Here is a 16,714-nt window from a genome sequence, read left to right as displayed (position 1 = left end):
CTTTTGCCCATTTTATAATTTGAAATCTGTTACTGTAAAATGAAACGTAATCGTTACATTTGACGTTATGTTTCATATTTATAAAGTACGTAAATAATAATATCCTGTTTGATTATTGTTTCCGCAAAAAATGCTCTTTTATACTATCTATTTTTTTCTTACAGGTAATTCGATAATTTATCATATTTTATATAATAATAACGTCATAAAGTTTTTAATATCTTAAAAATATTCATAATGTGAGTATTCAATATTCACTAACTTACCTTATAAACAACAAGTAATGAATTTTGCAAAATCTGTTGCCGGTGCCGGTCCATAAATTTTCGCATTTCATTATAAAACCGATGCGCTTTCTTCTATTGTAGGAAGTAGAATAGTAACTGGACTATATTCCCAACATGTCGGAGGCCGAAAACCAGGAGATATCCATCGAGGAAGGGTCAAAAGACTATGTGGAAGATGGGAAGAATAAATTGGTAGTAAAGTGTAAATTCTGCGATTCTAAAATGTTGGATAAGAAATCAGCCAAATATATAACGCAAGAGGTATCTATCGCTTCTTTTACTTTGTAATTAAGTGATATTTTTTGCAGTTTCTCCTAATGATAACCTAACATTTTTAGAACATTGAATTAATATAACAAGAGCCTCTGTGAATACTTATTCTTATTACTTTGAAAAAGGGTTTTTTTTTTCAGAAAGAATTGCCGCTCATGCAGCAAGATGTCAATAGGAAGGAGGGCGAAATTCAAAATGAGATTGTTAAAGAGTTTTATCATGTTGAAAACATGTATACTTTTGAAAATATTGGTTTTACTCATACTGTGGCTAATCATAAGTATCTCAGTTGTGCAGATTGTGATGCGGGTCCCGTCGGGTATTATGATATGGACACAAAACACAGTTATGTGGCTTTATGTAGGATTGTACATTCCTAAAAAAAAAACAAAAATGGATGTTGAATCATAGTTATAATGCTTTTTGAACTGTAAACATTGTTTCAAATAAGCTATTAATTTACAATATTACTATAATTAGAGCTAAACAGCTTGCAAATTTAATAATTATGATTGATTTCATATAAAGTAATAACTAATCACTAGGTATTCTTTAAAATAAATATATGTATACCTACCTAATTAGATGTCTTGTTATAAAAAATTAAATATATTTGTAAAGTGTACTATGCTGCGAATTGAAAAATGAATATCTTAACTGGATTAAGAAATAAATATGTATTTTTACTATTTTTATGTATTGCTCATTTTAGCACCATTCCGTAAATATTATTTTTGTATTAAATAATAATTAGTTACAAACTTGTTGTAATAAAACATGTTTTGTGAAGTAGGTACATTGTACAATATTAATAATTATGAGCTTATTATGTGCTACAATTGATTATAGTGAAGCTACAATTTTTGTATGAGACTTTTTATACTACAATTATAATTATTTTATAATTATTATATATTTTTCATTTATTTATAGTGTGATTAGAGAGAGATGTGGTGTAAAAGATGATATAGTGACTAAGATTGAGAAGGGAATGTTAAGTTGGTTAGGACATGTAGAGCGGATGAAGGATAATAGAATTATGAAAGCAGTATATAATGCGAAGGCTGGTGGTAGGGCTATCAGAGGAAGACCTAGAAGGACGTACATTGACCAAATTGAACATGTCCTTAGAAAAGGTTCAGTAAAATCTACTCTGAACTGGCGTGCGAGTATAAAATGATTGATGAATGTGGAGGAAGCAAGAGAGGTGTGTCAGGATTCAGGATTGAAGCAAATGGTTCCATAGTCTCTGCTTACCCCGGTGGGAAATAAGCGTGAGTTGATGTATGTATTATATATTTTTCTTTTGCATGTATTATACTCAAACACTGGCAAGTTTTGTGAAAAAAATATATTTTAAATTCCATAAAGTTTATTTTCTTTGTTTAATTTTATGGCATTTTACCACAGACAACACTATAAATAGATAATTAGTTATTAAGAATAAAACCTTTATTTATATTCTTTTTTTATAATAAAATAGGTATACCTTCAGGTATACGTATCAATATTTCGCCGTAACACACATCGGTTTCCGTGGTGTAGCGGTTATCACATCTGCCTAACACGCAGAAGGCCCCCGGTTCGATCCCGGGCGGAAACATAGCTTTTTGCTTTTTTAAAAAGAACATTTTATAATGCAATTATTTTGTAAATTTACATGGCATAAAATCAACCTTTAATTATAAAACAATCTAAGCAATAATAACTAAGCGAATTTAGCACATGAAATGAAGCAAACTCATTGCTCGCATAAAACCAACAGGCGCTTATTTATGTTACAAAATGGTGTTCGCTACTTCCGTTACAAAAATCGAACCTAATTGTATTGTATAATTAATATATTTGCATAAGCTAAGTTGTTATCCTACTTATCTTGTACAGTGTTTCTATTTTCGTTATTACGTCATACCAAGAAGATGGTAGGTATACAGGGTGTTCGTGACATCGTAATGAAAACTTTGAGGGATGATTCTGACCATGATTCTGAAAATCACTTTGTGATCCCTAGTTTGGTTAGGACATGACAGGCTGATCACCTGATTGTCCGAAAGTAAGTTGATCCGTGCTTTGGAAGGCACGTTAAGCCGTTGATCCCGGTTAGTACTTACTGATGTAAGTATGTAGACGTTACGTGAGTCATGTCAGGGGCCTCTGGCGGCTCAATAATATTAGATTTTACGGCGGCTCAATAATAGACTCCGAAATTACGTACCTACTATGGCGAGCCTATCACCAATACCAGGGCACAATTCCTGGAATCCACGGGAAATTATGTGTGTATGTGTAAAAAAAAAGTAAGAACGACTTCACAATGCACTCACTATTGCCAAAGACACATTATACAACAGTAAGTAAGTTAGGTCAAATCGCATCATTTAGACATTTATATATGAAATTATGTACCGTTATCTGAGTATCTTTGATAATTGTTTAAAAAACACGTGTTTAAGACTGGTATATCGTATTTTTATGTTAATATTTTCAGTTATATTGTTTCCTAGTAGATTAAATTGCTGTTCTGGTTTCGTTTTGTGTATGTGCTATATGGAGAAGCGTTTATTTCTAAGGCAGTAGTAAGTAATTATAAATTACCTATGTAATAAATAGAGTGATGGGAGTAAATTACTCTGTACCCCGCTTCGGTTTTTAAAATTAAACATAGGTACTATCATCACTAAGTTAAGAACCACGCTCTTGTCAGTGTAGCATTCTCCATGCTACTTTTAGGGAAAAATATAGCCAGTGGGTTCCCTCTTGCCTTCCGCCCCGCAGTACTCTGCCTTGACGCGAGTGGAATGGCGCCCAGAGTCTATTTCAAAGCCGTACTAGGACTCCTGTCCTCCGCCTCTGAATAGTACTGACAATATTGCTGTCCTCTGTCAGTGAATCGTGTCACGACTTTATTATTTTTAATTTAAAACTGGCATAATTATAATTTCTTTTGTTTTGTATTTTGTATTTCTTCTTTTTCGAACGCGAACGTTTTCCCGCCTTTTTGAAATGCGGTGGCGAAAATTTTTGTTCAGTTGCGGTAATCGGTTATGAAGAGTTGGAGAGTTAACATTGTTTATGAAAATTATATTAACAGCATCAAGAGAATTGATGAATTGTTTGATTACGACTAGCACCTCCCAACCTGAGAGCAATAATAGTATTTATCACACACCTTTGTTTTAAAACTGAGAATATCACTAACAAAGGAAAGAATATCGCAATAACAATTATTTATCAATCTGACATTTTGTTTTGTTTACAAAAATAATGTCGCCATTCAGATATTTTGCAATGATACTGCGAGCATAACTTCGGTTTGCTTACGTACCGCACATTTTCCTGACCTTATCCTAAATTAACCTTTTAACTCGAACCTTTCGCGTCTCTAGCCTCAGTTGAGGCGTGTTTAAGGAAGTCTATAAATTAGAAGATATGAATGCATGGGATTAACTGTCTGAGAACTGATATTAAGGCAGCTAAATTACTCAATTGTACCTATAACAATATTTTATGTATTTTTTTTTAAAGAACGTCTAGGGCCCTGTACCCGGCTATACAGGTTGTGAGAAGCGGCAGTAGTTTTAGGCGGATGAGACGTTCGTTATGTAAAAATTGACGATTCAAAGTGTAACTATGTTACCTATTGAAAAAATATATTTTTGAATTTGAATTTGTGCAATAAAGTAGGATATTTGATTTGATTAATTTATGATAGCAAAGTAAGTCTACACTGGGTGGTATAAAACGGCTAATTCGAAGCAATTCATCTAAGAAAGCAATGTTGCAATTTGACATTTGTTTGCATTGCGCACTTACTTTTACGTGCGCAAATGTCAAATTGCAACATTGCTTTTTTAGATGAATTGCTTCGATGGGGCCATTTTAACCCCCCGTAATTTCTTACATACATAGCATCATGCCTACAGATACCCCGAAGTAGACAGAGGTATAAAAGCTAGAAACTTTCTGAAAACTTTTATAATATTATCAAGACGAACCGAAGTTTCGTTCGAAATGGAATTTAAAAGAAGCCACTAGATGTGGTCAATAAATAGAAGGCAGGCAAGGTCAGTTGGACCTTCGCTGTGGTGACTCGTGACCTTCGACCTTTCGTACTGGCGATGAGAAAAGTCTCAAACAATAATGGTTGTGTCAAAAGTAGCAAGTTAAGTAAAAAATAATCTTACTTTTTTAATTCTTGATACGATTTGATTTTTGATTATTTATGGCTTGGCTTTTTGGCGGGAAACGGGAACGGGACAGTCGCTTTCTTCATTGAATAATCTAAATAATTAATACGAAGTGGTGTTTTGATGTTAATGATCGCATTAAGTTAGTCGGAAGACATTCGCGAGTGTTATTATATCGGAGTATTCAATAAACAAAGTGTATCTTCCTATTTTCGCTTCGTGGCAGGAAGCCGCTTCATAACTCGAAAGTTTATGCGGACTTTTGAGTTAATTCGTTTGGGGTTCGGAGTAGGAGTCTACTCCGAGGGTGGGGGCTTAGGTTTCATCATCATCATCTTTCATCATTTCATCAATCATCAAGAAAAAAAAATACGTAAGACATGGCTGTATGGGCATAGTTCCCTTTGCCTTACCCTTCGGGGAAAACCAAAACAAAAAAAAATATTTATGGCTTTATATAAGTTTTGCGAGCTTACATGGAAAAGATTAAAGAAAAGGTTAACGTCGTGTCTTATAGGGAAGTCAAGGAATTGGCCTTTGATAGACTGGAATGGAAAATGCTACACCGACAAGAGCGTGGCTCTTAAATTGATGATGATGATGATAAGTTTTGCATACAAGTGGGAACATTCCCGGGAACGGCACATTTTATTTTTTGACGGATTTGCTCTTGGCTCCAGACTTGCCCGAAGGCATTGACGAGGCCTAATATGGAGCTCGCTCGCCCAGTAGGTGCCTCACTGATTGAGGCTATTGTAAAATCGAAGCAATTCATCTAAAAAAGCAATATTACAATTTGACTTTTGCGCATAATATAAAAGTATCTAAGTGCGCAATGCAAACAAACGTCAAATAGCAATATTGCTTTTTTTGAATGAATTGCTTCGATGTCGCCTTTTTAACCCCCCCGTCGCCGCGTCGTTCTATTTAACAGTATGTACGTATGTATGTATGATGCTTAGAAACGTAGTTAGAAACCTAGAAACTGCCCATTTTGCAAAACACCGTTTAATAGCTTACCTAATAGAAAGTGAAATTTAATTATTATAATTTTATTTAAATTCAAATTAATATAAGTACTTATCTTTCCGCTAACGGTGCCTGTAATTGTTTTTGACACAATTAAAGATGGAAAATTAAATGTATCCCTTAAAACTAAAACTGAATTATTAAAATTAAAATAGATAATACTTTCTGTTTTGATATGACCAAAATATTAATAATTTAATTAGGTAGGTAAGTTCTATTGGAAGGGTGAATTTTGGAAAGTCCTTACCTTAAAAATTACGAATAAAATTTTACGTTTACGTTACGTTTTACGCAGACACTACACATTGACGTTATCGTACACGCGTATCTGTGTGTGTGACGTCTGACGCCATACGATTGAAGAGTCAGCCGCTGGTGGGGAGCGGAGAGTTGCCGTTCTATACGTAGTTATTCCTTATTCTATGCCGTGGGTTGATGAGGTTGGTACTCCACCTCACAACCCACACGATAGAAGAAGATTCTATGCCCCGTAAGCGTTTTCTCGGCGCTTATACTAAATGCCATTAGATCACGCAGAAAGCTCGAATTTGTTTGACAAAGCTAGGTAGTGGGTAGAAATAGCGTCATGATTGAGTAAGGTCATAGGCCATTTAACACCGTTTAACTACCGGTGACCCCAGCTGGTTAGTTATTTATAAAGATAAGGGTCCGCTTACCTAAGCTGAAGATTTGACAGGTCCGGTTTTTTACAGAAACGACTGCCTGTCTGACGTTCCAACCCGGTAGGGAAAAGCAATCCAAATACCTCCGAAAATGGATTTCTCGGGAATGTCGGTTTCCTCGCGGTGTTTTCCGTCACCGCTGAGCACGTGACAATTATTTATGATCCAAACATGAATTCAAAAACCAATTCGACAATCATGGGTTTAGGCCTGTGCTGGATTCGAACCGGCGTCCTCAAAGTGGGAGGCAAGCGTTCTACCAACAGGACTACTACGGTCCCCGTTTATAAAGATAAGGTTGATGTTTGATACTTTATATTGAACTAGCTATTGCCCGCGACTTCGTCCGCGTGGAAGGATTTTTCCCGCTAATTCCCGTTCCCGTGGGAATTTCGGGAATTCCTTTCTTAGTGCACCTCTACGGTACGTAAGCTACGTCCCTTCCAAATTTCAAGTGCCTACGTTTAGCCGTTTAGGCTGTGCGTTGATATGTCAGTCAGTCAGTTTCTCCTTTTATATATTTATATAGATAGATAGAGTCAATGGCTTCTGTGCTGGTCTGTGAGCTATTTAAAAACATAGAAAAATAAAAAAATGTATTGTCGAGCATGTCGTGAAAACTATTGCGTCGTTTGTGTCAGAATTATCAAATTTGAATATAGAATAAGATATAATATAATCACTATAACAAGTCTTCTTCTATCGTGGTGGATTACCAACCTAATCAACCCTGGTGTCAGGATTACTATTGAGCCGCCAAAAGCCCCTGACACGACTCATGTAACGACTACGTACTTACATCAGTAAGGAGTAACGGGACCAACGGCTTAACGTGCTTTACGAAGCACGGATCATTTTACTTTTGGACAATCAGGTGAACAGCCTGTAATGTACTAACCAAACTAGGGATCACAAAGTGATTTTCGTGATTTGTTCCCACCGGGATTCGAATCCGGGACCTCCGGATGGTGAGAACGCTCAAACACTGGACCACAGAGGCCGGCAATGATTTATAACAAGTAAGGAGTCACCACATCATTAACAAATTATCAACGGTTTATTGTTACAAATTTCACACATCATCATTATAAATTATTATCATTTCCATGGTGTAATCTTCTAAATGGAAACATAGCGGAAACAAGTGATTAAACGACAAAAAATAATTATAAAAAGTCCTTAGATTAATTATTGGTCACAGTCGCCAAAAACATTTTTTTTTTTGTTAAATGTTGTGGCAATGACTTTTTGATTTAAGCATTTTGAACGTGTTCAAATTTAATTACGTCGTTTCGACATGTCGAAGATTCTTATTTCATGCTACGTAGCCTATTCGATCGCACTGCACCTTTGATTGTTCCACTCCTCTCGAAGAGATCTTCGTCCAATCCCTCCGATAAGCAATGAGGTCGTCATACCATCTTTTACGCGGTCTGCCTCGACATATATACCCGCCTTGAGGTGTCCAGTGGGTAACGACTCGTGCCCATCGCTCCGGATGCATCCGACAAACGTGTCCGGCCCAGTCCTACGTCAGTATGGCGGAGTTTTTCCCTACATCATGGGTTAAAAAGGCCACATGGAAGCAGTTCATCTAAAGAGCAAATAGCAATATTCCTTTTTTAGATAAATTGCTTTGATCTCCCCCCCCCCCCCTGATATCTGTCTTGGAACGCAGTGTAGTGTATCTCACGTTTGACGCCTAGAACACTGCGTTCAATTTCTATTTGGCAGACCCTGAGGTTGGATTTCTGAGATTCTGTCAGTGACCATGTTTAGGCACCGTATGTTATGACGGGCAAGAAACACATGTCGATGCGCTTGCGTTTCAATTAATCGAAGATAAGGAAGATAAAGAAATTCGCTCAGGCTGGTCCCTCTCTCGGCAATGCAGAACGGAAGGGACAAGTCACAGGGACTGTAAGCTGGAACCTGACAGAGAGCAGCAGTAACTGTCAGTACTATTCCGATGACAGGAGTCCTAGGTACGGCTTTGAAATAGACTCTGGGCGTCGCCATCCCAGTCGCGTCAGACTGAGTACTGTGGGGCGGAAGGCAAGAAGGAAACCAGTGCCCTATTTTTCCTTAAAAAAGTAGCATGGAGAATGCTACACCGACAAGAGTGAGTGTACCATACGCTAACACAGCGCTAATGAGAAAGAGTGTCATATGTATGGCACCAACTGTATATAATAAAATACCGAAAGAAATCAGAGCACTTCCTTTTAATTCATTTAAAATCGCATTAAAAAAGCTTTTGTTGGATAAATGTGTATACAATTTAAGATAATTTATTTATTAATTAGTTTACTTTAATTTAAATTAGGACAATATCTTTTTCTATAATATTTTTCTACAAAGTAATATAATATAATCATTTTTTCTATTTTTTTATTATAATTGACTTTGATGAAATGTATAATAATGACTTTTAATGTAATTGTTTTTATATGAATTGTTTTTTTGTCAAATTTTACTAGCTGACTTAAGTTATATATAGATTTAATTATAATTATTAATAATATTAATTTATTGAATTGATGTGACATGACAATGCATGATATATAATTTTAATTTGTATACCTGAATTAAGGTCGAATATGGCGGACATCCTAGCTGTAAGATCATTTTGTACTTACCTATATTCTTACAAATAAAGCACTTTGAACTTTGAACTTGAAGAGTGTGGCTCTTAAATTAGTGAAGAGTCCCTCTCCAATCCATCGCCAACAGGTGATACAAAATAGATTCACGCGAAAAGCAGCACCGTGCTGCAACCACTTTTTGTTATCTTAAATCCGAAAATAGATACTTAAGTGTTTTCTAACCAGTATGTAATTGATTAGTGCTTATAATTACATAAGTATCCAAGTTACTTTCTCCACAAAAAACGCATAATGTCTGTCTATTATAATGAACAGTCAAATCCGTGCAATGTTCATAGTAGCTTTCTTTCTTTTGTATTCAAATCAACATACTTGAATATGATTTGAATAATTTTATAACCTGTTTGGTTAGCATCAAATGAGTGCTAAGATATTAAGGCAGGTTATGTTTAACTGTACGTGGTCTAGTGGTTAGAGCGCTGGGCTCACGATGCAGAGGTCCTGGGTTCAAATCCTGATGGAAATGATGGGTACAATCGATGATGGATTCAAATCGGCGAATAAGAAAATGACAGGTATAACTTAAAATAATAAAGGAGGTGTCTGCAGGAATCGGGGCCAAATGACTACCTACGCAAAGCGATTAAAATGATATCTGGGGTGTTAAAATGACCTTAAAGATTAAAATCTTCTAATTCGCACAAGCCCATTTCATGTTCTGTCACTGATATTTTGCCACAATTTAGCACAGTATCCTCCGTGCTTCGGAGAGCGCGTTAAGCCGTTGATCCCGGCTATTAGCCGTAAAAACACCTCTACCAACCCGCATTGGAGCATCATGGTGGAGTATGCCCCATACCCCCTCCGGTTGATTGAGAGGAGGCCTGTGCCCAGCAGTGAGATGTATATAGGCTGTTTATATTATGTATGTTAGCACAGTATTGTTATTTCATCTCTGTCACATTTAGAAAGTAATGTTGGCGTTTGCAATTGTCACTTTAGTTGAAATTTTCCTTCTGTTACCATATTACCACTGTGTTATGTCACTTAGATGTTATTTTTCAGCAACAGTGCTGTAAAATTTCAAGTTTTATTGCTGTTTGTTTAAATGATTCTCACGTTTTTAGCCTATTTGCTTTTTTCTGTTGACTAAATGCCTACTATTGTGTTCTTATTGCGAATGTGAACCACTAGGAGGTCAACGCGAGTAAGCGAAGACAACTAACTAGCCCCGTGGTCTAGTGGTTGAGCGTCGGGCTCACGATCCAGAGGTCCCACGTTCAAATCCTGATGGAGACATATCACACACTTTGTGATCTTTACTTTGGTTAGAACATTACATCATTTTTTTGACGCGATTTATTGTAGATCGCTCAGGACAGGCAGAAATGGAAGCTCAGAGGGGAGGCCTTTGCCCAGCATTGGGACAATCCAGACTAACATAATAATAATTTATTGTAGATTTGCCGCAAATGGCATTAACTACTTGGCCGGACAAATGGGGAGCGCTGAGGGCTCTCACCCGGTACAATATTGAAGACAACAGGCTTGAGAGTGCCCAGTTGGGCGCGAACCTCGGCTCAGGACGTCGTCTGAGAGGATAATATTTGAAAGAATTAATCGACCCTAGTTGGCCAATAGCGATAAGCGCTGAATGAGGGAAATCGTCAAACACGCCAGTTTTTTTGTCCTGAAGTATTTCTTGTCGCGAGCTGATTGGCCGCTTCTATGGTTAGATTACCTAATCAGGTTGTCAGGAAGACAAGCAGCTGAACGTGTTCTATGTCTTTTAATCGCTCCCAGACCAACATTAAAAGATGGTGTGACGACCTCAATGCTTATCAGAAGATTTGGCCGGAGATCGCGCAAAGTCGAGAGGAGTGGAAAAATCAAGGAGAGGCCTACCAGCAGTGGGATCGTATAGGCTAAATAAGATAAGATAAGACCAGCATTAGAAGCCATTGACTCCATTCACAAAGTTTATTTATTACAAAATGCAGTTGTGCGAAATTGGGCCTTGGGCCGCAAGCTGAAGATTTGACAGGTCCGGTTTCTTCAGCGTCTGCCTGTCTGACCTTCCAATCCGCAAAGAGAAAACCAGCCCAGTACAGGTTAGGTCACATACCTCGGAAACGCATAGCAACCTTACATGAAGGGTCCTAAAAACCTAAAAAAAGAACTTTCACACTCAAACTTCATCTCCATAACTTTCTTAATAACAACGTGAACGTGAACGTAAACGTATTTGTTTACGTCTATACAATCATTATTGTGTTATTTAGGAAATTAATTACCCAACTGTAATTAATTCATTATGTACATACTGCCATACCACGGAATAGAAGAAAGAGGAAGGAAGGGCCAAGTGTGCGCGAAACGCGCGCCATACAAGTACGGTCACGAGTATTAATATGTATACACTTTGGTACCATGTCACATTAACTTTTTTGACAAATTGAACTGTAAGTCTCACTAAATGTCAAATATGTTAGTGCGACAGAGTCCTAAAGTGGGTACATTATATTGCTCATGACTGTACCTATGAGCAAATAGTTCATATATACTTCAACTTTGCACTCCACTCGTCCGCAAACTTTACGACGCACGGAGTTCTCGATAGTATATTAAAAGGTCTTCTTGTTCATTATAACCTGCAGGACAAAAATCAAATATCGACTATCATGCAAGGACATCTCTCCTTATCACAGGAAAGCTAAAACCTTAGTATGATCGGCTATTTATCAAAAAAATACTTTTGTATGCCGTATCGGTTCGTGCAGTGCGCTGCGACGCGAGCCGCCACCACTAGGTACTATGTATGCGATCAACTTGTACTTACCTACCATGTTTGTAAAGATATTGTGATATCCAGCGGAGGTGTAGTACGTTGCGGTATGGATTGCCGATTTGGTATATCGTTATAAACAATTGTGTTTGTAAAAATAAGCAGTCTATGCTGCGCGAGAAACTTCGTTGGGTGTCGCAATTGATATACTTGTCATTAGTGTAAGATGTACTAGTATAATAAGTGGGATTAATGTCGGGACAAACCCTTTTAGGATTTTCCGATGTTGACTATTTAAAATGTATAACATTAAATTGTAACAACGATAAATAAATAAAAAATAAATAAAATAAATAATCTTACGAAAAGTAAAGATAAAATTGCAGCCCATCACATAAAATATACCTTGCCAGTAAAGTGGCTAATATAGAATGTGAGAAGCAGTAGAGCTACCGTAGTTATCTGTTTGCAGGAGTAGTAGCAAAATAGAGTGGGGTTGAAGCGGTGACAGCGGTTCTCATACAAAATGAGTTCCATTCTGTAGGTAGCATTATTCTTAATTCTATGCTCTCAGTCAGAGACATGCACACCAATAAAGTATGATTCAGAAAACTAATTATCCAACTGTCATATGTAAATTATTCATACATTACGTTAAAAAAGCCATAATTTAACACATAATTAAAGTAAATTAATATATTAGAATAAAATGGCTTTTTCTAATTATCACATGCAAATTCTTTATTTGCATAACCTTCAAATTTAAATTCAAAATGGCGGCGGCTTAAGTAAATATTAAGCATTATCATAACGTTTTCTTATCGTTAGGTTAAGTAAGTATTAACAATATCAGTACTTATAACGCGTTAGAATGATATTGGTAGATACTTTTTTTATAAAAATGAAATATTAATAAAGTTAATAGAGTACCAGTGTTGTAAAGAAGCAATTTATCTAACCCGGTAAAAAAAAACAACAGGGGGTTAAAAAGGCCACATTGAAGCAATTCATCTAAAAAAGCAATAGAAATACTCTTTAAATACGAAATTTTGTGCCAGCTGAGCCGGCTGAGCGCCCCCAGCGCTTCCCATTTGTCTGGCCAAGTAGCGAAGATGCCTTTGCGGGAAATCTACTATAAGTTACATCAAAAAATAAATATCGGTGGATCGGTTTTGGTGTAAAAGAAAAAAAAATAGAAAACAGAATCATAATAATATATTCAACACAATTATCACAGATACATTTGTCGAAGGTCAATTTAACATGTTTGAATTTACGTCATTTCGCAAGGTGTTATGGCTGAGGAGAAGAAATGACAAGAAACTGCAACGGCAACACATCTTTTAAATCAATGTAGGTATACATTACAAGTTATTTCATAACTAGAAACTACTAAACTAGAAACATATTTAATACCAGATATTTTTATCATTTAGTTAAAATTAATGTTATAATAAGCTTTTTTACATAAAGTAAACTTCACATGCTACACCGACAAGAGCGTGGCTCTTAAATTGATGATGATGAAGCTTCACATGAGTTTTATATAACCCAAAAAAAGATAATTTGATTTGAATTTTGTAGAGGAAATAAACGTTTTACTTACAAAAAAAAAATAGCAATTTTATTTTTATTCCTTGTACTTACTGTAAGTATGCCTTTCACAGTGTCTCGGAAGGAGAGATACATTTTTACGTACATACATAACGTTTTCATAGATAGAAAAGTTAAAAGAGATAGTTCTTTCTCTTTTCACTTTTAATATAAGTAAGTGCATAATAAAGATATGAAGTTAACACATAAATGTAGTTATTTTATTTTGAACAAGCAATTGAAAGTCAATAACATTATAACGTGGAAATCAAAGTCAAGATCACTACTGTATTGGTCACGATTTGAAAGAGAGGAATGCTTAGTTTACTCATAAAGAGAACTGGATAAACTTAGCTTTGATGTTTAAAAAGATTACATTATATTTATTTTCTTTCTCATAGCATGACGCAAATTTCTTCAGCGAAGATCAGTAGTAGGGCTGGCAGAGGAATACTTAGAAGAACATACATTAACCAAATTGGAGATGTCCTTAGAAAAGGTTCAGTACGATCTATCCTGAACCGGCGTGCGTGTATGAAACGATTGATGAATGTGGAGGAAACAAGAGAAGTGTGTCAGGATCGAAGCAAATGGAATTTCATAGTCTCTACTTATCCCATGAGTTTATGTATGTATGTTTTTTTTCTCTTAGTTGCTTGTATTCCTGGACATGTCGAAATCCGACAGAGATTGTATCCTTACTAACGCTATGGACAATAGTTGTGGTGAAGACCTGTAAAAGTAAAAATAGGTTGAGTTTGTGTCCACTACAAGTTATTTGGAAACTTGTGGTTCTGCTCACCCCGGAAGTAATGTCAGGCGTGAGGTATTATCTTGTGTCTATGCCTATATTTTTTTTATATGCGATTGGAACATATACAATCTTCGTCTAGTTGTACAGGCAGTATTTTTAAAAACAAAAGTAAAAGTGCTGGGGGTATAAAAATTCATTTGCAATAATTTGAATTTTATTATTTCGTCTGTTACCGTACTGGTGTGAGAGTAGATCTTCATCATTATTTTATGCAATGCGCATAAAACATTATAACACTCACGCGCGTAATATCTTACGGGGTTGGCAGAGCCACATAATCACAAGACAATTTGCAGCCATTTTTATACGAAGCCCTAAAGAAGATGGATTATGTTGAATTTACAATGACACACAAAATGAGTAAAAATTGTGGATGTCCTTAAAAAGCAAGAGAAGTGTGTTAGGATCGAAGAAAATATAATTCCATAGTCTCTACTTACCCCTGTGGGAAGTAGGTTTGTGTTTATGTATTATTATTATTGCGTATGGCAAACAAAAATAAAATATCCTGCGTGGATCATATATCCAGCTTAAGCTCCCTTAACCAAGTCTCTGCTGCATCCGTCACACAAAGTCAAAGTCAATTCAGTGTGGAAGATACGTGTAGGCTGGAGTGGAACATGTTCGACGGCACAGATTCGGACCTTATTCAGGATCCCTCGCGGAGGGTCCCTGGCTTTGACTCCAAGCGAAAAATCTGGACACGACTGAACCGGTGTGTTTAAGTATACCTCACACATACATAAGATCACGCCTATTTCCTGTTGGGGTAGGCACAAACAACGGAAATCCAAGTTACTACGATCCTGGTACACCATCTTCGCTTTTTCCACTATCTCCAAAGACTTCATACATACTCTCCAGTTTAGAGTACTCCTGATCTGGTCTTTCGTTAAAACATCCTGGATCTGATCGCTGTATGTATTTATGTATGTATGTAAGTAGGTTGTTTCTTACATATGGTTACATAAACTGCCTATAACGTCCCACTGTTGGGCACCGGCCTCCCCTCAATCAACCGGAGGGGGTATGGAGCATACTCCACCACGCTGCTCCACTGCGGGTTGGTGGAGGTGTTTTTTACGGCTAATAGCCGGGACCAACGGCTTAACGTGCCCTCCGAAGCACGGAATCATCTTACTTTTTCGAAAAGTCCTTACCAAACAAAGGACAGTCTCACAAAGTGATTTCGACAATGTCCCCATCGGGAATCGAACCCGGACCTCCAGATCGTGAGCCTAACACTCTAACCACTAGACCACGGAGGCTGTTACATTTGGTTGCAAAATGTAAAATCAAATGACTCATAATGCAACGTAAAGTACTTTGGTGTAATAAATAAATGGTTTTAATGAACAAGTGTATGTATGTAAGTAGATGTTTTAATATGTTCTGTAGTCAACAAACGGAACAGAATAGATGTAGGAAGTAAATTAAGGTTGTGATGAAATCTCAGTTAGGATTTGAACGATTGCGAAATTAGAGTAGTCGTTCTCGCGGCCATATTTAGTATCTCTTTTAAACTTCTACTACGTACGTAGGACGTCTTGAAACGTAACCTGACCGCCTGCGATATTTCCACTGAACGCTGGGAGGACCTTGCTGTTTTAAGACCTGATTGGCGTCACTGTGTCAAAACAGGGGTGGCCAACTTTGAACAAAATCGTCTGAAAGAGCTCGACGAAAAACGCCAAAAACGCAAAGATCGTCCCAAACCCACCTATAGCTACACCTTTAACTCGGATGGACAGCTATTCTGCCTCCAATGTGACCGGGTTTTCAGAACAAAGTTTGGCTTTGCCAGTCACATTCGAGCGCACGAGAGAAGAGACTGAGGTCGCCGTTGTCGGATACGACAAGGAGGACTATATATATATATATATATATATATATATATATAAACTTCTATTTTGTTGTGACCGAAAGGGACTATGATGTGAAACTCATATGTAACTTACAAACTTGTACACCATCATAGTATGCAAATAAAGAAGGTGAATTACCAATCTCATCAACCCTGGTCAGGGTTACTATTGAGCCGCCAAAGGCCCCTGACATGACTCATATAACGACTACGTACTTACGTCAGAAAGTAGAAACCGGGACCAACGGCTTAACGTGCCTTCCGAAGCACGGATCGTCTAACTTTCGGACAATCCGGTGATCGGCCTGTAATGTCCTAACCAAACCAGGGACCACAAAGAACATTGTAACGGCCTCCGTGGTCCAGTGGTTAAGCGTCGGGCTCACGATCCGGAGGTTCAGGATTCGAATCCCGGTGGGGACATATCACAAAAAATACTTTGTGGTCCCTAGTTTAGTTAGGACATTACAGACTGATCACCTGATTGTCCAAAAAGTAAGCTGATCCGTGCTTCGGAAGGCACGTTAAGCCGTTGGTCCCGGTTACAACTTACTGATGTAAGTAAGTAGTCGTTACATGAGCCGCGTCAGGGG

The 16,714-nt window shown here is 37.1% G+C and overlaps 1 protein-coding gene and 1 non-coding gene across 2 annotated transcripts in view; both read left to right on the top strand.

Annotated features, from left to right (window-relative positions):
- LOC126376522 (zinc finger protein 729-like) overlaps positions 1–16,714 on the top strand; it is a 62,956-nt gene that overhangs the window by 27,340 nt on the left and 18,902 nt on the right. The window lies entirely within an intron of this gene.
- Positions 2,091–2,163, top strand: Trnav-aac (transfer RNA valine (anticodon AAC)). The gene has a single exon. It is a non-coding gene; the product is annotated as a tRNA-Val (tRNA).

The sequence above is a fragment of the Pectinophora gossypiella genome, chromosome 21, assembly GCF_024362695.1.
Source record: "Pectinophora gossypiella chromosome 21, ilPecGoss1.1, whole genome shotgun sequence".
In the NCBI taxonomy this organism is placed as follows: domain Eukaryota; kingdom Metazoa; phylum Arthropoda; class Insecta; order Lepidoptera; family Gelechiidae; genus Pectinophora; species Pectinophora gossypiella.
Note: the sequence above shows the minus strand (reverse complement) of the source record. Positions and strands in the feature narration are given on the sequence as shown.